General features: G+C 45.7%; 1 protein-coding gene across 3 annotated transcripts in view; it reads right to left on the bottom strand.

The window, feature by feature from the left end:
- Positions 1 to 22,023, bottom strand: part of LARP4B (La ribonucleoprotein 4B) — a 400,705-nt gene that overhangs the window by 150,988 nt on the left and 227,694 nt on the right. Inside the window, exon 1 of one of the 3 annotated variants that reach the window (XM_066385229.1) lies at positions 16,968 to 16,989. The exons of the other annotated variants lie outside the window; for them this stretch is intronic. The gene's annotated coding sequence lies outside the window, so the exon portion shown is untranslated. Of the gene's footprint in view, positions 1 to 16,967; positions 16,990 to 22,023 lie in introns of those variants that run through there. 3 annotated transcript variants of the gene reach the window in all.

The raw sequence follows: 22,023 nt of genomic DNA on the forward strand, positions 1-22,023 counted from the left end.
ATAAATCACCATTACTATGGAACTGGTGGGCAGTTAGAAAATTTTACTACTAACAGGGATACAAAAGTGGGAGGCAGATATAAAAAGGTTGACTACCCCTGGTCTAAACCAAGGACAGTCCTGGCACTGTGATCCTCTGCCAAGCTCAGAACACACCTGAGCACTGTGTTTAGATCTCAGCTTCGTATTTTAAGAAAGATTTGGGCAAACAATAGCAGGTTGGGATTCAATTTTTAAAAAATCCTGGAAACTATGTTTTATGATGAATAATTGCATGAAATGGGGATAGTTTCTGAATTGGATAGGATTTTGAACAAACATCACAGGTATTTTCAAATATTTGGAAGGAAATTAAGAAAATGATTCATTTTTACTAGGTGTGGTTGTTAAAACTTGCATTTGGTCTTCTCATATTTACCTTCCCTATTTGTCTTTCCTGTCACCCCACCTACTGCAGGTAAATGTTCAGACTAAATTTTATTGCTTGGGGTTTGAAGGGAAGTTTAATGGCCAGGGCTCCTCCTAAGTTTTACAAAAGCTTGTGAGAAGTTAAAGGTTTTGAGTGGTAGGATAGAGACAGGAGTAATAATTTTATTAGGCAAAAAAGAGATATTTTTGGGAACTAGGGAATGGAAGTGGGTGACTTGCCCCACTCAGTAGCCCTATAGTTACCTTCCATTCCATCAGAGGCAGCCTGATTCCCTTTCTATGAAGGTGCCCCTGGAAGGTGTGTCATGGGACTGCACGCCCCACCACAGCCCCACAGGACAGGAAGTTAAAGGGCCATGAGCATTCAGTGGTAACAAGCATGGGCTGATTAAAATAGGAATGCCCCTGATATTTGGCTCTGCGTAGGCCCAGTTATTATTATTATTATTATTATTATTATTGTATTTTTCTGAAGCTGGAAATGGGGAGAGACAGTCAGACAGACTCCCGCATGCACCAGACCGGGATCCACCCGGCACGCCCACCAGGGCAACGCTCTGCCCACCAGGGGGCGATGCTCTGCCCCTCCAGGGCATCGCTCTGCCGCGACCAGAGCCACTCTAGCGCCTGGGGCAGAGGCCAAGGAGCCATCCCCAGCGCCCGGGCCATCTTTGCTCCAATGGAGCCTTGACTGCAGGAGGGGAAGAGAAAGACAGAGAAGAAGGGGGGGGGGGTGGAGAAGCAAATGGGCGCTTCTCCTGTGTGCCCTGGCCGGGAATCGAACCCGGGTACCCCGCACGCCAGGCTGATGCTCTACCGCTGAGCTAACCGGCCAGGGCCTAGGCCCAGTTATTGACTAGTGACTAGGAGCTTGATCCTCACTGAGATGAAATACTGCCACCAACACTGCCAGAGGCCTGATGTGGATGTAAGTAGATTTAAAGAAATGGTAATTTCTTGCACATCTGCACCCATGGATTAATAACTATACACTTATATAGCTCAATGACAGAGCAAGGACCAGTGGGTAGAAAGCTCTGGAAAGAGCATTTTAGTTAACACACTGCCTAGCAGTGGGACAGACTGACACGAGAAACCATGAGTTCTGGTCACATGGGTGAGCTGGTGTCTATCACTCAAGGGTCTTTAACAGGGAAATCTCACGATGGGCAGTACAAATTGAGCTAAGTGGTCTTTTCTGGTTTTATGAATCATTGGAATCATGAGAGTAGGACTGAGAGTCTACATAGTTTGTACATGTTTACACAGGAGTCCTTTGAAAGCAACAATCATGTCTTCTATATCATGATCAGGGACTTTGCACTGAAAACAACTGCATTGTTTATTTTAGTCTTGCTGCTAGAATGAGTGATGGAACTTGTTTTCAAAGAGAGGAAAGGCAGCTACATCAGCTTTGACTGGTCTCAAAGTAGAGAGTGTGTTTTTTCTTCCTTGGTGTCTATTGCGGTAACTATAAGGCTACTGAGCATCCAGAGAGAAGAGAGTTAAGTAAAAACAGAAAGTACAACAGGAAGACTTCGGGGCAAAAACATGACAGATTGAAGGAAGAACGGGGACATTGCAAATGCCCTTTCCAAGCCACCAAGTTAAAGGTTTATTACAGGATGTGCTGGCGCTCCCAGTGTTGGGCTTGGCTCAGCTGTCCTCCGGTGATCACTCTGCTGCATGTGGGATGAAGTTGTCAGTGTTTACAAAACCAATTAAAGTGGTATTAGTGTCTGTGTGTGTGTGCGCGCGCGCTCACACGCGCTAAGCTGCCCACTCAGTGTTCGTGCCCAGCTCCTTGGCAGTTGTTCAGGAACAGAGTTATTTAGGTAAACTTTTGGAACAGAACTTTGTTCTTTAATTTTAACTACTTTTCATTGTATTGAAAACTTAAAGAATTTCATCAGTGCAAATATTGGTTTAAATAGCAAATGTGGGAAAGTACCTTTTCCTTCTCGTTTTTAATAAGCTTATGACAATTATTTTTGTCCCTCTCAAGTGACCTATCAACAAGTCCTATGTACCTGTCACATATATTAAACATGGGCAAATGGAGGCTGTAAATAAGGAGAAAATTACTCTAATTTATTGCTCTGTATGCATACAATGTGTCAACCAAATTACAACTGTTTATCTTACATAATTTAGGGATAATAAAAAATTGAAGTGACCAAAGTTATTTTGTAATAACAGTGAAAAAATAATTCTGTCTCAATTTATGAGGATGTCTGATCTCAATTCCATATTATTTGATCATCTGAACATACTTGTCCATCAGGAAAATACTTGGGAAAATCTGTGTTAGGCCATGGTAGAGTTGCTTTTATTGGACTAACTTTCCTGCTAATAACAATCATAAAATTTGTATTAAATATTATGAATTTGAAGGTAACAGAGATGAACAAAAGCAGCCAGAAACTGGAAACATAATTCTGGAAATAGGGATGCAAGCTAGTGAGGGCAATTTAGCTACATCCATCTGACAGTTCCCCTTCAAGAACATTTCCTGTTCTGTCAGGGCACGGAGAACAGAGTTCAAGCAAAAACCTTGGGAGGAGGACTGCTGAGGGCCAGCCAGCTGCAGCCCCTGGCCAGTCAGGGCAGGTGGTGGACTCAGGGGAAGGAGCTGTAAACACCAGGCAAAGTGGCCACCCTTGGCCCTCGTGGGCTGAGTGAAGCATGCATCTAGGTGGGTCTTTCTTCTTTGGCAATGTTTGCCAGGGGATGCTGATGGTGTGGAACTGGTTTCAGAGCCATTGGTCTTTCTAACCTCACACTCCAAGCTGTGTTAGTGCCCCAGAAATGTGGAAAGCAGGAGACTGCCTGAGACAGCAAGTTGGTTCCTTGTTCCAGGAGGCAGGCAAAGAACGAATGGCTAGAAATGCTTATTGGTTCCTCAAGGGCCATGGCTATGGTTATCTTCCCACCTGCCTGTAGACCTTACCAATCAGGAGGCACACAGTGATGCAAGTGAAACCCCTGCTGTCATTCCAGAGCACTGGAATGCTCAATCACAATGACAACACTATATAAAAGAGTCATGTGATACAGGCTGTGCGTAGATGTTCCAGGCAGAGAAGACCATGAATGCCTGTATCATATTTCTTCTATTGAAATAGAAGTCCATGTTTAAGTGACAATGATAGCTGACTAACTATTGGTTACATGCCAGTTAACCCTTTAAGAAGAGAATTTAATCTGACTGATGATGGCGTCCATGAGCCACCACACCAGAGTCTCCCACACCGTGATTTATTTATCTTAGCACCAATTGAAAAAAGTTGCCAAGACTCTCTAAATGGTGACACTCTAAATCCTGCCCTTGTTAGGGTAGGCCAGGTAGGTAAAGAGGCTCCATTCTCCTGGAAACCACTAGGGGAAGAGAAGGCCCAGGCACCCCTCTCCTGGATAGGGGAGCAGGGGGATTCTCACATCAAGTCCAGGCTGACATGGCCTAAATCAAGTCAGTGCCTCTATGTATACTATGCAGCCCACTTAGACACTCACAGATAAGTAGCTCAGGCTTGATTTAGGGTTAGTCCTGTGTTGCTTATTTTATATGATTTTACTAAAAAGTGCTAAATTCTGTCAGCCTGTCTTCTTTCTGTAACACTGGCCATGAGTTAAATAACATCCCTGTTCCTTGCAACTTGCAGGATAAGGATGCTTGTCCACCCTGGCGTGGGGTGATGTTTTCCCAGTTAGAGCATAAGTGCTGCTTAATGGATAGGATGTTGACTTTGGATTACAAATTGAGATCCGGCACCAGTGTTCAAAATGAGGAAGAAGCAGCCTTCGACAGAGAAGAAGAAGGAGGGAGAAGCACGGGCACCGGCTCGTCATCCCAAGCCTACATGTCTGTGGAGCTGCATGCAGTTCTAGTGAAACAGAAGTGATAGATGGCATGTGCGCGCATCCAACTCCTGCCAACGCTGTCATTCTGTCCAGCGGAGCTCTGTGCTTCCATCTACCTCTCCTCTCAATACGGCAGCCCTGTGAAATAGGGGCCAGGTTGGGTCACTTTTCCTGAGCCCTGCAGGATTTCTCATCTCACTGGGACTGTGTGAATCTCCCAGCCCGCTGCTGCAGCTGCTAGAAGCCCCCACTCACAAGCACATGCCTCACTTGTGCCATCTGTCGAAACCAGCCCCTCGGCATCCATGTGGTCACACCCTCCTACCTGTCAGGTCTTTGCTCAAACCTCATTTATCCATGGGGCCCTCCTTGACCACAATCCCTGTGCCCCCTCCTGTTCTGTATTTTCTCTCCACAGCAGTGATGACTGTCTGACATGCCCTCCACTGGAATGTGGCTCTATGAGGTAAGGGTTCTGCCTGTTTTGTTCATTCTTGTATCTTCAGGGCCTGTGACAGTGCCTGACATGTTGGTGCTACATGAATGTGTTGAATGAATGTATCTCAATTGGGAGCTTTAGCTCTGAACCACCTGCCCCCCACCACTGGGCTCTGTTGCACATCAGGAAAGGAAGTCCTGTTCCATGGCCGCAGAGGAGCCAGCCCTGACACCAAAGCCTGGGAGAGAAATACGTCCACAGCAAGCACATCCAAGGGCCGGATTGTAAATGGAACAGGAAGCTTGAGTCACTCAGATGATTCTGTGAACAAGAAGGAGACTCCTCAGATACCCAGGGACAGGAAGCCATGAGCCCAGTGAGTCATGACTGCCCCCGGCCTTGTTCCTCAGGCTCCCTTGCTCCAGGAAAGGATAAGCACCCACTCTAGAATCTCTTAAGTTGAAAAGTGTTGGCCTGGCCATGAGGAGGTGTGCGTTCCAGTACAGTCTGACATAACTGGCACATCTTCTATCAACTCTAGTCTTCAGGTTTCTCCATCATAAACATAGAAACTCATCAATTCGTAGACCTGCTTCTAAATGGTGTTTAAATAAATAAAAGGTCAAAAGGCAAAAATCACTGTGCATTTATTTTTACTTGATTTTGGCGCCTTTATTTTTTTATTTTATTTATTATTTTTTTTTCTTCATTTTTCTGAAGCTGGAAACGGGGAGAGACAGTCAGACAGACTCCCGCATGCGCCCAACCGGGATCCACCCGGCACGCCCACCATGGGGCGACGCTCTGCCCACCAGGGGGCGATGCTCTGCCCATCCTGGGCGTCGCCATATTGCGACCAGAGCCACTCTAGCGCCTGGGGCAGAGGCCACAGAGCCATCCCCAGTGCCCGGGCCATCTTTGCTCCAATGGAGCCTTGGCTGCGGGAGGGGAAGAGAGAGACAGAGAGGAAAGTGCGGCGGAGGGGTGGAGAAGCAAATGGGCGCTTCTCCTGTGTGCCCTGTCCGGGAATCGAACCCGGGTCCTCCGCACGCTAGGCCAACGCTCTACCGCTGAGCCAACCGGCCAGGGCTGGCGCCTTTATTAAGTGATCCATTTACTTATCTGATGAATGTCTACTTTATGAACTCACAAGTAATACAGATGTTCAAATGTCTGCTCTGTGTCCTTGCATGCAATACATGTGCTTAAATGTCCACTGTGTGGCCTCATATATACTACAGGTGTTCAGTAGAAATGTTTGCTAACTCCTCACGTACAAGCTTCTTCTGCTTCCGCTACCTTCACTACTAGAAGTAGCCATAGTTGAACTCCTATTCCCACAATGTAAGTACTAATTAATTAGTTCATTAACTTGGGAGATGGCTGCATCCAAGGACGATGCAAGCCTACAGCAGGCCACAGGGTGCCCCTGTCCAAGGGGGTGGTGATGGCCTCATGGAAGGTCCACAGCTTAGGCATAGATCTCTTTAAAACGTTTGTGCTTTCTGAGGAGGGCACTATTTACAGTGATGTTTGAAAGAAATTGTAGCAATTAGTCTCTCAACCTGAGAGTTATTACAGATCCAATTTAGGAGGTAGGGAGGGCTGGGGCCAGAGGAGTGGTAATTACAACACAAAAGTAACAAAAATTAGAATCGGATTGTGTGATTCTCTTATGCTTCAGTATTATTAATGATTCCATTTCCACTGTTTTTTGAGGGTTTTTTTCCCCCACAAAGACAGAAAGAGAGACAGAGAGAGGGACAGATAGGGACAGACAGGAAGGGAGAGAGATGAGAAGCATCAATTCTTTGTTGTGGCTCCTTAGTTGTTCATTGATTGCTTTCTCATATGTGCCTTGACTGGGGGTCTCCAGGAGAGTGAATGATCTCTTGCTCAAGCCAGTGACCTATGGACTCAAATCAGCGACCATGGGGTCATATCTATGATCCCACGCTCAAGCCAGCGACCCTGCACTCAAGCTGGTGAGTCCGTGTTCAAGCCAGATGAGCCCACACTAAAGCCTGCGAATTTGGGGTTTTGAACCTGGTCCTCCAGATTCGATGCTTTATTCACTGCACCATTGTCTGCTCAGCCTCATTTCCACTGTTCTGAGAATCCTAACTGTTTTGTATTTTGGGGACAAAATTTCTGATCATTGTTTCTTTCAGTATATTAAGCCTTTGAATTAGTCCTCGTATTTTTTTTTTTTTTTTTTTTTTTACAGAGACAGAGAGAGTCAGAGAGAGGGATAGACAGGGACAGACAGACAGGAATGGAGAGATGAGAAGCATCAATCATTAGTTTTTTGTTGTGCATTGCAACACCTTAATTGTTCATTGATTGCTTTCTCATACGTGCCTTGACCGCAGGCCTTCAGCATACCGAGTAACCCCTTGCTCAAGCCAGTGACCTTGAGCTCAAGCTGGTGAGCTTTTGCTCAAACCAGATGAGCCCGCGCTCAAGCTGGCGACATTGGGGTCTCGAACCTGGGTCTTCCGCATCCCAGTTCAATGCTCTATCCACTGCACCACCGCCCGGTCAGGTGAATTAGTCCTAAATCACCCAAAGTTTCTCAATCCCCCTATCCTGTTGTCACCATCATTTGGTTCAATAGGTAAGTTATAGGTGAATCTGTGCAGCACCAGGAATACTTTGGAATCCACATCACACTCCCATTCAGAGATCTGGATGGGTCTATGCAATTCTAGGCTGTGCTGATGAGATACTTAATAAACTGAAAGAATACATGACATCACAGAGGGTTTTCTGTTTGTTTTTGCCCCATTGTGTGAGAGAGAGGGAGAGAGAAGCATCAACTCATTGTTCGACTTAGCTGTTCCATGTAGCTGTGTACTCATTGATTACTTCTCGTTCATGCCCCGACTGCAGATCGAACCTGTGAGGTTTACGTATTGACCCCATAGGTGTTCTGGTATCATACCACAAAGAGATCTCAAATATCAATATTTGACTCAGGTGAGATCTCTGTTATGTTTAGAATTATAGCAAACTTTTTTATTATCTATGACTTGTACAAAGGAAGCGAGGAGAAGAAAGAGAGAAAGAGAGATTGAATTCTGATGAAAGAACTGAAATTATAGATTAAAAAAATCACACAAATATCTCTAAACCTCATTTTAGGCTGTTAAATATTTCTCTGTCTATCCATTAGTTCATTCATCCATTTTACCCATCCACCTGCCCATCCATACATCCACCATCCATTCATCCACCCATCTGCCAATCCATCCATCTGTACATTCATCCACCTGCCCATCTGGCATCCATCCATCCATCTGTCCATCTACCCATCCATCCACACACACCCCCTTTCATCCAGTATCTGGTGATTGTTTATCATGGGAGAACAAAATCATCAGAAAGACCCTTCCCAGCTCCAGCATTCTATTATTTTATGGACCCAGCACTGTTCTAGCTACTGTAAGGTACATAGGAATACAATCATGGATATTGCCGCTGGGTTTTCAAATGGACTTGGAGGTCAAAAACTAGTTTTCAGTCAGACAATGGTTTCACATCACTGCATTCTGTAAATGTACAATTACATTTATACTTTGTGAACTCTCTCTGACACATTCTTATTTAAAACATGGTGGATAGCAAAAGAAATTATATCTTGCATGTTGTTGGTGTTATAAACAACAATAGTTAATGTATATATTAATAACTCTCAGCTGTAGGTTCCAAGGACATCTGACAATGTCTGGAGACAGTTTTGGTTGCCACACCGGGGTGGAGAAGTTAGTGCTACTGGCATCTAGTAGGTAGAGGCCACGGAGGCTGCTAAGCATCCTGCAGTGCAGTGCACAGGACAGCCCCCAACAAGGAGATATGGTCCTAAAATCTCAGTAGTGCTGAGACTGAGAAACCCACATGTGTCCATGAGTGTGTGCATGCACTGTGCATCTGAAATGCTGTTTACCTGGCACAGGTGATCTCATCTAATACAGCAGTCCTCTGAGGAAAATGTACGTGTGGCTACTGTGACAGATTAGCACGGATTTACTAGCTTAGCGCAGTGTTTTTCAACCAGTGTGCCGTGAGACATGGTCAGGTGTGCCATGGGGAAATTAAACATGGGTCCCCAAACTATGGCCCGCGTGCCAGATACGGCCCGCAGAGGCTATTTATCCGGCCAGCCGCCAGCCGCCTCCATCCGAACATAAACATTCCCCTCACAACCCCTCCAGCTATCAGCAACAGAAAGAGTGGAGGCACAGGGAACGCTCACTGACCAATCACCTTCTAGGATTCATCCCGACCACTAGCGATGAATCAATAGTAGGCCGCCTCTCATCCACACCCAGGAAGGTCCCAGCTCGGGCACTTGTCATTGTGTGGCCATGGTGAGTAGTTGAAGCTGCTACTCCTCCCCATGGTCCCGATTTCTAATCCTGGTCAGGACTGGAGGTAAATGTTGCCACCACTAGATGAAGCCTCAGCCTCAGCTGGTTATGTCTATCCTGATGGTGTATATAGATATTTGACCTTTTTCTTCTTAAAAGAAGCCCCCGCAGAGGGTGATATACAATGCATCACAATGTTATCTAACTTTAAAGCTAAAGTTTGCCAATCTTCCTTTGGACAGTTTTTGGTTATCTGTTGCCAAGGAGTTTCCCATTCTGGCCAACAAAGCTATTTTGACATTGCTCCCATTTTCAACCACATATCTATGTGAGCTGAGCTTCTCAAGCTTGACTGCGATAAAAACTAAAAACAGAGAGAGACTGAGAACTGTTGAGGAAGAGCTTTGTGTATGTCTTTCTACCATTCCTGCCAGGATATCCCTTTTGTGTTCATCGAAACAGGCCCAGATTTCACACTAAGTGAGTATAAATACATTTAGAAACTATATTATTAACTATATGTATAATATGTACTGTGTTAGAGTGTCATTTTGGTAGGTGGTGTGCCCCAGGATTTTGTAAATGTAAAAAATGTGCCGCGGCTCAAAAAAAGGTTGAAAATCACTGACTTAGAGAACTCAGATTTCTTTTTTTTTTTTCTTTCTTTTTTTTTTTTTTTTTTTGTATTTTTCTGAAGCTGGAAACGGGGAGAGACAGTCAGACAGACTCCCGTATGCGCCCGACCGGGATCTACCCGGCACACCCACCAGGGGCAACGCTTTGCCTACCAGGGGGCGATGCTCTGCCCCTCCGGGGCGTCGCTCTGCCACAACCAGAGCCACTCTAGCGCCTGGGGCAGAGGCCAAGGAGCCATCCCCACCGCCCGGGCCATCTTTGCTCCAATGGACCCTTGGCTGCGGGAGGGGAAGAGAGACACAGAGAGGAAGGGGGGAAGGTGGAGAAGCAAATGGGTGCTTCTCCTATGTGCCCTGGCCGGGAATCGAACCCAGGTCCCCCGCACGCCAGGCTGACGCTCTACCGCTGAGCCAACCGGCCAGGGCCGAGGACTCAGATTTCTTACCCTACAGTTCTCAGGCTGGCAGCCTGAAGTGAGTCTCACTGGGATAAAACCCAGGTGTCAGCAAGGCTGGTTCCTTCTGCAGGTTCAAGGGTCAGATCCTTCCCTTTTCCAGCTTCTACAAGCATCCTGGCCCTGGCCGGTTGGCTCAGCAGTATAGTGTCGGCCTATTGTGTGGAAGTCCCGGGTTTGATTCCTGGCCAGGGCACACAGGAGAAGCAACCATTTGCTTCTTCACCCATCCCCCTCCTCCTTCTCTCTCTCTCTCTTCTCCTTCCATAGCCATGGCTCAAATGGGTTCAAGCAAATTGGCCCTGGGGGCTGAGGATGGCTCCATGGTCTCACCTCAGGCACTAAAGTAGCTCAGTTGCTGAGCAATGGAGCAGCAGCCACAGATGGGCAGAGCATTGCCCAGTAGGGGACTTGCCAGGTGGATCCCGGTCAGGGCACATGCAGGAGTCTGTCTCTCTGCCTCCTCTCCTCTCACTGAATAAAAAAATAATAATTTTTTATAATGTTATTTATTTATTTTTACAGAGACAGAGAGATAGTCAGAGAGAGGGACAGATAGGGATAGACAGACAGGAACAGAGAGAGATGAGAAGCATCAATCATTAGTTTTTCGTTGCAACCTTAGTTGTTCATTGATTGCTTTCTCATATGTGCCTTGACCGTGGGCCTTCAGCAGACCGAATAACCCCTTGCTTAAGCCAGAGAGACCTTGGGTCCAAGCTGGTGGGCTTTGTTCAAACCAGATGAGCCTTTGTTCAAGCTGGCGACCTCGGTGTCTCGAACCTGGGTCCTCCGCATCCCAGTCCTATGCTCTATCCACTGCACCACTGCCTGGTCAGGCACTGTTTTTAAATTTTTTATTTATTGATTTTAGAGAGAGAGAAAAGCAGGGGGGAGGAGCAGGAACCATCAACCATATTTGCTTCTTGTATGTGCCTTGACCAAGCAAGCCCAGGGTTTTGAACCAGCAACCTCAGTGTTCCAGGCAGTGCTTTATCTACTGTGCCACCATAGACCAGGCAGTGATGGTTGTTTAGTGCAGGTGGTGGGCCCTGATGATGGAGGGCCCCAGCCTCACTTTCCACCCTGTGCTGGAGCACACTTCTCAACAGCAGCGGTTTCCCACCTGGGGTGCACTGGGCCCCTGTTGATGAAAGCAATCCCAAACCTGAAGGTTTAAGAGTTTATCTGAGCCAAACTTTAGGGGCCAGTCCCAGAAGCAAAATATCAAAGGACTGAGAAAATGCTTCAGATAATGGCAGTTTTGTATTTCCTTTCATGCATTTATAATCAAAGGAGAAGACATAAGAGGGTAAGGAGGGTTACATAAAATTGTTGGTGGTAGATGAAGGAGGAGAGAAAGAGAAAAAAGTGGTAAAATCTCTAGACTTGGACAAAAAGCAAAATGGACACATACCTCTGCTACACTGGTGGGTACAGGGTTGTCAGCATTTCCCAGGCCCAGTTTGTAGAGGTGTGCGGGTAAGAGTGATGAGGACTGTTGTTGTCGTCTCTCCCTTATCTCTGCAGGTCTGCAGAAGACATTGTTCTGACATTTTAAGTATGTTATTCCAGATGCACAAAAACAATGGGCAGGGCTGCTCAAGGTAGGGATTAATTCACTATATAGGACTTGGGATGTGACTTCTCACTGTAAACTGCTCAGTTAGGAATTTGTATGACTGAAACATCCTGTGTGTTTACTTTCAGTGTGTCAGGCCTGACAGGTAGCCCCTGTTTTGTATACACCCTTGAAAAGCTTCACAAAACTGCCTCAGTCCACCCCCAGAAAACCTGATCCAATTGTGCCAGGGGTGGCCATGCATCTGAATTTAAATGCTCAGGTGGTGGCCCTTGCTGGGTGGCTCAGTAGATAAGAACACTGTCCCAATGTGCTGAGGTCATGGGTTTTTTATCCTGGTCAGGGTACATGCAAGAAAGAGTCAATGAGTACACAACTAAATGGAATAAGTAGGTGGAACAAGTTAATTCTCTCTCTCTCTTTCTCTCTCTCTCTTTCTCTAAAACAATAGAAAATTTAAAATGCTCAGGTGGTGGTCACCAGCAGCCCCAGGACACTGCCTCCCATCTCCCAGCTGAACTTCCTCCTCTGGAGACCACTGTTTGCACTTCACCAATAATTTCCCTATTTTATTTATCATGTTTCTCTCAATTCTTGGACTTAGGTGTGTATCTTACCTCATGACACAATTTTGTTTTCAAAACCTTACCATCTCTTATTTTTAAAACATAACTACTGGCCCTGGCCGGTTGGCTCAGCGGTAGAGCATCGGCCCAGCATGTGGAAGTCCTGGGTCCAATTCTCAGTCAGGGCACACAGGAGAGGCAATAATCTGCTTCTCCTCCCCTCTCACTTCCCCTTCTCTCTCTCTTTCTCTCCTGCAGCCATGGCTCAATTGATTCGAGCACATTGGACCCGGGTGTTGAAGATGGCTCTCTGGAGCTTCTACCTCAGGCATTTAAAATAGCTTGGTTGCAAGCATGGCCCCAGATGGGCAGAACATCAGCCCCAGACAGGGGTTGCCGGGTCAATCCCAGTCAGGGTACATGCAGGAGTCTGTCTCTCTGTCTCCCCTTCTCTTACTTTAAAAAACAAAACAGAACAAAAATATAACTACTAACAAGTATTGAATGTGGGAAATGAGAAGTCCTGTTGCTGAGGGTTTTCACTCTATAATTTATAGTCCAAATATGATCTAGCTAGGGACATTTAAATAGTGTGGCATGTTAGAAGTGAGCACATAGTAGGTGTTTCACCACGACTGAGTTGGATGGGCTGCACATACCTCCATCATTTGAACTATGTATTGATGGCTTTGCCACTAGGCCAACAAGCAGAAAGGGTCAGGCATACTCCAGCAGAGCATGAGTTTCCCTGCTCCACCCTGGCCTCCACCCATCCCACGTCATGAAGAGGCCTCTGTGGTGTCGCAGAATTCTTCTTCCACCCTCCTGGGAGAAGCAGCTTCCTTCTTTTCAATCAGCAGTCATGCCACACCCACAAGAGATGTGTCCCTCTAAGGGTGCTTGAGTTTGTAAGCACCTCTCACTGCAGGAAGGAGCTGAAAGAGACTAGGAGTGTGGAGAATGTTCTGCAGGGCGAGAAAGCTGCTTCAGGGCACAGAGGGCTGCAGGTGCTGCTCTCCACTGTCCCCCTGACCATAGGGCACATGCTAGCCCTGTGGGGTGGTTGGAGGGACGCTGCAGAATGGGAAGCCCAATTCTGCTCACACTCAGCACTTCTGAAAAGCCCAGCAGGAGGATGAGAGTGATTTTTCAGCCTTGAGCACTGAGTGGACTCAGAGTTCAATGTACTGATGGGCCAGGTGCTAGAAGCTTTCAGAGAACAGGTCCTGTGATAACTAGGCCCTCCAGGTGCACACGAAGGGTGATATACTGAAGAGTCCCCATCTTTCTCAAGGCCAGGATGTGTGCCAGCATTCCCTAGATAGCATGTTCTGCAGCAGTCTAAGGATATCTGGAAACCTTGTCAGCCAGAGTCTACGTGGCCAGCGGAGGTCCTGACAAGAGTGCAAAGATAAGGCCACCAGTAGAATTTGGAAGTGTTGTGAACCAGCGTGACTCAAAATTGTGCAGGTCTCTAGTGGGAAAGGTGGAGGATTAGAAAATAAACACAGAAAGAAAAAGAATGAGATCAGGTGTTGGTCAAATAAGTTTATAAATATGATATTTAGGTTTGCTCGCTTATAGTTTGCATTGAGTGTGGGGGACAGGCTGTAAGCAGGCAGGGTCAATATACCCTAAGGCTTGGTGTTTTTTGGGGGTTTTTTTGTATTTTTCTGAAGCTGGAAATGGGGAGAGACAGTCAGACAGACTCCCGCATGCGCCCGACCGGAATCCACCCGGCACGCCCACCAGGGGCAATGCTCTGCCCACCAGGGGGCAATGCTCTGCCCCTCCGGGGCATCGCTCTGCCGTGACCAGAGCCACTCTAGTGCCTGGGGCAGAGGCCAAGGAGCCATCCTCAGCGCCCGGGCCATCTTTGCTCCAATGGAGCCTTGGCTGCGGGAGGGGAAGAGAGAGACAGAGAGGAAGGAGGGGGGGAGGTGGAGAAGCAAGTGGGCGCCTCTCCTATGTGCCCTGGCCAGGAATCAAACCCGGTCCCCCGCACGCCAGGCCGACGCTCTACTGCTGAGCCAACCGGCCAGGGCCAAGGCTTGGTTTTAAGACTAAGCCTTTCCCACCCTAAGTAGCTTTGTATCAGAGACTTCCTTGTTTGTATATTGGATTAAAGGTTTTGATTTCTACACTATAAAATGGGGCAGACCAGGAGCTTGCTCTCTCTCGGTTCCTGAGATTAGCATTAGAGGAGAGAGCAAAGAAAAGAGCAGAGAAAGGCCACGTGGAGGAGAGGAGAAGCAGCCAAGATGGTAGAGTGCTGAAGGAGTAGCCAGTTTGTGCAGAGAGAAGGAGATGGGGAACAGAGGTGAATAAGACTAGTGAGGTACAAACCTTTGATCCTAGGAAAACTCGAATAAGTCAATGGCTTTGGGAGCCCTGAATGGAAAGGGAAGTGTTTTCTCACTGTATTTCTTGCCTGCTGAGTGCAGGCTAGGATTAAAGCTAATGGCCCACTAGTTTTTGGCTCTATTGTTTCATTACCATCTGTCCGAATCAAATGCAAACCTGCACGGGCCAGGCAGCTGTGATGGTGGCCGTGGCTACTGGCTTTACAGGAGGCCTCTTGTAAGTGTGATAAGGTGCCAAAGAACTGTAAAACTTAGTATTGGAAATGCCATTTTAAAGAGGAAAAGTCAGGCATCTTGCCCCCTTCTTTCTGTGGAGAATGGAGAGAGAAGAATGCGGGAGCTTCCTGGCTTACAAGGACAACTGGGCCATCTAGTCATAGTTTAACTATAGTTCTCTGGAAGGATAAAACTTATCTGGAAATTCCCTCTTCCCCTTCCTTAAGATCCGTTAGAAGACAATGTATACATATCTTAATTAAAAATTCCTACACTGATTTTAACTCTTCCTCCCCTCCTGGAATCCTGAGAGTGACCTATACCTCTAGACAAAGGAATCATGAAACCACTCCCCTTGCTTGAAAAACCTGCATTCTGTAACATTTTATTTTATTTTTTTATACAAGGACAGAGATAGAGCCAGAGAGAGGGACAGACAGGGACAGACAGGCAGGAACAGAGAGAGACGAGAATCATCAATCATCAGTCTTTTGTTTTGACACCTTAGTTGTTCATTGATTGCTCTCTCACATGTGCCCCGACCGTGGGCCTTCAGCAGACCAAACAACCCCTTGCTCGAGCCAGTGACCCAGTGACCCTGGGTCCAAGCCGGCGAGCTTTTTTTTTGCTCAAGCCAGATGAGCCCACGCTGGAACCTGGGTCCTCTGCATCCCAGTCCAACGCTCCATCCACAGCACCACCACCTGATCAGGCTGTAACATTTTATATGCTTTCTAATTATCATCCCTCTTGAAATCCTTTACATGTATAAAAACTTGTAAACTAAACAAGCGGGGACTAGCCCCAACACTTTTAGCAAAGGTATTTTCATTTGGCCTCTCTCCTATCCTAAGCTAACCATTTCACTGTGGCGACAGGGATGGGGGTTAGACACTAGAAGATTTGGGAATGTCTCTGCCGGGTATGTAAAACAATTATCACTACTGTGTTATCCCGTGGTGTAAGAATGCTTTTCCTTTTAAAAGATCCTATAGATAGATGTTGTAAGCTTGTTAGTAACTGACTATTGTACCATGCTCCCTCCTTACCCACCCCAACCAATACTTGATTTTGTATAATAAAAGGTCTAGAACGGTAAGAGGGCCTACATGATTTGGGATTATGCCCCATGTAGCTAGCCAGCTAATTAATAAACTCCTCAAATTTCTTCTGTAACCTGCCTAGTGTCTCTGTGTAACCCTTGGATTGCAATACTTTACAACATAAGCTGATGACCTACAAGAGCGGCCTGTACTCCCAAAAGCTTTATTTTTATAGTGTAAAGCAAAGTTATTTTGCAAAACAAAGAGAGCTCAGATACAAAGTTACATTTCCAAGGCAAACCAAGAATTCTCCCCAGAGCCCCCAAAACCCTCCACCCTGCATAACATTTTAACTTCACAAAACAAAGGGTATAAAGAAAACTGCCTCCACTGTCTTCGAGGGACATGGCGGATGGGACAAGTAGAAACAATCAACTTCACAGTTAATATGGAGGTGGGGGGAAGGGCATGTCAATTGCCTTTATCAACTTAATCAAACAATCAGAAGCTGTGGGGAAGAGCTTAGCTTTGAGCGACTCAAGCAAGCAAGCGAGGTGGGGGATGGCCAGCAAGGACTGTCAGTTCACTGCCAGCCCCCCACACCTCTGTCCTCCAAAAATCTAAACTGCAAGGACTCTGTCAGCTTGCCGCCTGTTTCCCACATGAAAGGGCTGCTAATCCCGTCCACAACTGGCTAGATCAACACATATGTTGGTTCTGAGTCTGGAATAAGAGTCCTCCCACACTCATTCATATTTCAAATCAGATTTGAACTAACCTGTGGTGGTGCAGTGGATAAAGCGTCGACCTGGAAATGCTGAGTTCACCAGTTCAAAACCCTGGGCTTGCCTGGTCAAGGCACATATGGGAGTTGATGCTTCCAGCTCCTCCCCCCTGTCTCTCTCTCCTCTCTCTCTCTTTCTCTCTGTCTCTCTGTCTCTCCCTCTCTCTCTCCTCTCTAAAATGAATAAATAAAAATTAAAAAAAAAAAAGAAAATTTTGCCTGACCTGTGGTGGCGCAGTGGATAAAGCGTCGACCTGGAAATGCTGAGGTTGCCGGTTCGAAACCCTGGGCTTGCCTGGTCAAGGCACATATGGGAGTTGATGCTTCTAGCTCCTCCCCCCTTCTCTCTCTCTCTCTCTCTCTCTCTCTCTCTCTCTCTGTCTCTCCCTCTCCTCTCTAAAATGAACAAATAAAAAAAATTTAAAAAAAATTAGATTTGAAGATGGCTTTGTTTAAAATTGAAAACATTAATGAGCACATTTCCATGGTGACAACTTTGGTGTTTCCTACAATGCTCCAGCCTGGCATTGCTTAGTCTAGCAAAGACTTTGAAGCAGTTAAAAATGCGGTAAGGGATGAGATTCTGCCATGGCCTCACAAACAAGCCAACCCAGGAAGCCTTTCTGTTCACTGAGCAGTTCAGCAGTTGGATCTGGACTCCCCAAGAAGTGTCTTTCTTTGATCATGCCACATCCCTGTACAAGTGAGCTGCACACACACTCTTGGAAACCACATCTTTTGCAACAAGAACTCTGTCCCCTGGTTGTAATAATCAGCAAGAATGTAAATATTGCCTGACCAGGTGGTGGTGCAGTGAATAGAGTATCAGCCTGGGACACAGAGGACCCAGGTTTGAAACCCCAAGGTCACTGGCTTAAAGCAAAGAGTCACTAGCTTGGCTGGAGACCCTTGGTCAAGGCCCATATGAGAAAGCAATCAATGAACAACTAAGGTTCCACAGCTATGAGTTGATGCTTTTCATTTCTCTCCCTTCCTGGCTATATGTTTCTCTCTCTCTCTCTCTCTCTCTATCTCTGTCTCTCTCTCTCTCTCTCTCACACACACATACACACACACACACACACACACACACATGAATATAAATGCTTTAATTTGAGGGAGAGGAGGGCAGTGCAGCCCTCACACCACAGGGTAAACCAAGGAGAAATGAAGAGGAAGCCAGGCCCAGCACCTGGTTAAGAGCAATTCCTAACTACCTCATCTCTACATCAGCTATTTTGGGTCTCAACAGGACTCACAAAGAAGAACAAGAAAGTCCATACTCCGATGGTGCCTTTCACTGCCTTCACGTTTAACAGTTCCCATCTATTTGGACAACACATGTAAACCTACACACATGTGTAAACATATACAGACTTCTGCTACTTAACTATAATTGGTTGTAGATGTTTGTCTCTGCAGGTCAAGAGTCATGGCTATCTATTTTTTTCTTTAGCAAGGTAACAGTCGGACAAATTAAAAGATTAGTGGGTGCCTTGTGTTTTATTGCTGCTGCAACTAATGACCACAAACACGTTTAAAAGCAACACTGTTCATTACCTTACAGTTCTTCAGGCTGGAAATCTGCAAAGGGTTTCCCTATACTGACATGATCATGTTGGTAGAGCTGCATTTTTTCTGAGAGTTAAGGGAAGGAGTCCCTTCCTGGACTTCTCCAGCTTGTAGAGGCACCCACATCTCTTGGCTCAAGGGGCCTCCCTCCATCGTAAAAGCCAGTAGTGGTGGTTAAGTCTTGTCACATCAAATGACACTAACACGGATCTTCTTCCACTTAGAGGACACTTGTGATTAACTGGTGTCCCACTCGCTGATGCAGGATCATTTCTTTACCTTAGATCAGCTGGTGACCAACATCATTCTGTCTTGATCTTGACCCCCCTCGCATGGTAAAGTGATCTAGTCACAGGTTCCGGGCACTAGGACATGGACATCTTTGGAACTAGATCATGGACATCTTTGAGGGCCACTACTCTAGTGTGGGGCCACACACCAACAGTATGCTTGGTATATTGTAGTCATGTAATGCAGTTTTCTTAAGTAAAACAAAATAAATACACCTTTATATTCTAACACTATTGAACCTTTCTAACTTTTGCTATATTGTCCTGTTAACAATTGTGTTTTAAGTCTTAACTTTTTCTCACCCTCTAACTTAAATCATTGTAACAGTTACTAATATTTTAAAATACATACATTGCTTCCCATACAATCGAGATTCCTGTGTATCCTCAGGGCAGCTTGGCAGAATGACAATACAATACAAGAAAACAACAAGACAAAACCACACGCAGGGAGTCGTAGGGTGATGCTTCAGCAACCAGAAGGAAGGCTGTGACGACAGGCTGAGAAGCAGCAACACGAACGGGGTCCCAAGGGTCCGTATCTGCTTCCATCCACCACTCACTAATTCTGAGCCCATCCCCCGCTTGGCAGACAAAGATGAACCTCAGGAGGTAAAAATCAAATGGTGTTTGTTGGCGATGAAGCCAATGTTGAAGTGCCATGTGGGCCACATCTGCTTTCCCTTTAGATCCCTCCTAGAAGCTGCCCCTCTAACAGAATAAGGGTCTTGGAAGCATTCTCCCCACTGCCACAGAAGGGTATAATGTGCACCATGGGGTCCTAAGAGCTTGGTTAAAAACACAAACCTGAAAGCTACACAATTAAAAGAAAGCTTTTTTTTTTTTTTTTGGTAATGAGGAGTTGACAGCAGGCATTTTGCAATGTATACTGGATTGTAGAATAATTGCTTTAGGGTCCTGAACACATAGTCATTGTCAGAGCAGGCTGGGGACCCTGTGCACACAAAGATGAGGGTTTTATTTATTTGCTCGGGGGAAGGTGTGAATCAGGAGGGTGGAATCCATGAACCTTCTTAGATAGTTTGCAAAAATATATGGGAATGAGCATATGTTCTCAACCACAGCTGAACTACCTAGCACACACCATCCTCTGTGCTTCATGAAACTATTTGTATAAAATACTGTTATTTACACTGAAAACACAGGCAAATTACTTTTATGATTTTATCAGTTCCCAGCCACTGGAACAGAAGATGTCTCCTGGCTGTGACCTCACATGGTGGGAGAGGAGGGAACTCTTTGTGTCTTTATTATAAGGACACTGAGCCCATTTATGAGACCTCCACCCTCACGATCACATCACCTCCCAAAGGCCCCAACTCCTAGTACCATCACAGTGGGGGTTAGCTTTCAATGTATGAATGGGGGTAGGGGGCATTCAGACCAAAGAGGTTGGTAAACATTTTGGGAAAATGAATCTATTTCAGAGATAGATTCAATATCACTCTTAGCTACCTCCTTCTAAATCCTGACCTCTCTTATTTAAAGAAGGAAAAGAATCTTGGCTGTGTCTTTTGCCTCAACTCATGCTCCCTTCTGAGTTTAGTTAATCTTCCTTTCACAAATAGGAGCTAGTAAATAAAGAATAATATTGGAATCAGAAAAGCAAGAAAACAGAGATATGAAAATAGCTGCTCCAACTAGTGAATTCAAGAATTTTCATGGAGGTTTGCTCACTTTTTAAATCATATCTTTTAAATCAGCTCTAATAGCTTGTCAATATTTGCCTAAAAAATTTTATCTATGGAGTCTCCAGGTGTGATTCTGATTGACTTCACATCTCAACATGTTGGTCATTCCTCAACCTCTGAATGCCTTCCAAATGAAGTATTTATAAAGGCTGTAAGTCTCTATTGGTCCAAAGACTTGCTCAGTTGAGTATACTGCACTACCATTCGCTTTCAGTTGGCAGAAGCTGCAGGAGCCAAACAAGAATAAAAATAAGATGGTGTTTGCCATCATTCCCATGTGATTTTTTTTTATAGATTTTATTTATTGATTTTTAGAAAGAAAGGGGGAAAAGATAGAGGGGGTAGAAGTGGGAAGCATCAACTCATAGTAGTTGCTTTCTGTATGTGCCTTGACCAGGCAAGCCCAGGGCTTTGAACCAGTGACTTCAGAGTCCCAGGTCGACATTTTATCCACTGTTTATGTAAGTACCAGTTTCTTGGTGCTTATATACCTTTCATGCACAGGTGCAATGCATGCCACCCAGGGCTGGAGAGGTCCCTTCTGCCTCCATCAGGGTGGGACACGAGGAGAGAGGGCCTGTGCAAGTACCCTTTCAAAGAGTCCTCAGGGCAGTGGGGAGAGAAGAAAGAAGCCCTGCCATCAGTCTGGGTTCAGCTCTGTCTCCATTGTCAGGCGTGGGCTGAGAGACAAGGTCTCTATGCTTCATTTCACCATCCACAAAACAGACATACAACAGTGCCCACCCCAGGTTGTGGCCTCTCCCCCAGGTTGTGCCCCTCCCCAGGTCATTGACCCACCCCTAGGCCTTCTTGAGGGTTCTAGAGAGAACATAGCTGGTGTTCAGGGAGTGTGAGTATTCTTGAGGTCACAGCAATGACCCCACTTTCTATGCATTTTGTACACAGCGCTTGAGAAAACACTGATCCATCACTTAGACACCTGCCAGGCATGGGTCAAATGCCTTAGCCATTAACTCACACACAGAAGAAAACAAAACCAAGCCAACCTCAGTGAGCCACGGTGCCATCTGTTCACCCTTTGGAAGAAACCACTCCTCTCTGACTTGCCCTCTCCCCTGTTTGAAATACCACCCACCAATAGGCAGACTAAATTCACTTTCTCAAAAACACCTTCCTGGTTCCAAGAGCCCCCAGTCTTTATCTCCTATGACTTTGATAAGCTGTCTACACAGCATGCCAACACTCTTTGCAGTGTTGTACTTCTGTTCAAAATTGTGTGTGCAGAAATGCCATTTTCCAGACAAATTAAGTAGACTGTAGGTTACAGTAGTTCTTGGAGCACGAGCTTTCCTCTCCTAGTCAAGAAGAAATCTCAATGGATGGCATTACAAGGAAAGTCTTCATTTTGCATTTTTTCATTTTAAAAAAAGGAAATCATTGCAAACTTGAGAACCTTATAATTAGTGACAAATTGCTTGTAATAAATCTCATTACAGTGATGTCATGACACTGAGTTTGAGAAGCACCAGTCTCTATTTCTAATTTGACCTTCAATGTATAGGCAGTTCTCATCGAATTATGTTATAACAGGTTTAAAAATTAATTTGTCAGTTTAGTGTTTTTTACTTTAAAACTTGTTTTTCCATATGCAGTGTAATTAAAAAGAGCCAGGATGTCCCACCACAGACATGCCATCCATAATGGACTTGGACTGGAGACCTAGAAAGATCTGTGTGCTGTGGAGC

Source organism: Saccopteryx leptura, chromosome 5 (genome assembly GCF_036850995.1).
Source record: "Saccopteryx leptura isolate mSacLep1 chromosome 5, mSacLep1_pri_phased_curated, whole genome shotgun sequence".
NCBI classification, from domain to species: Eukaryota; Metazoa; Chordata; class Mammalia; order Chiroptera; family Emballonuridae; genus Saccopteryx; species Saccopteryx leptura.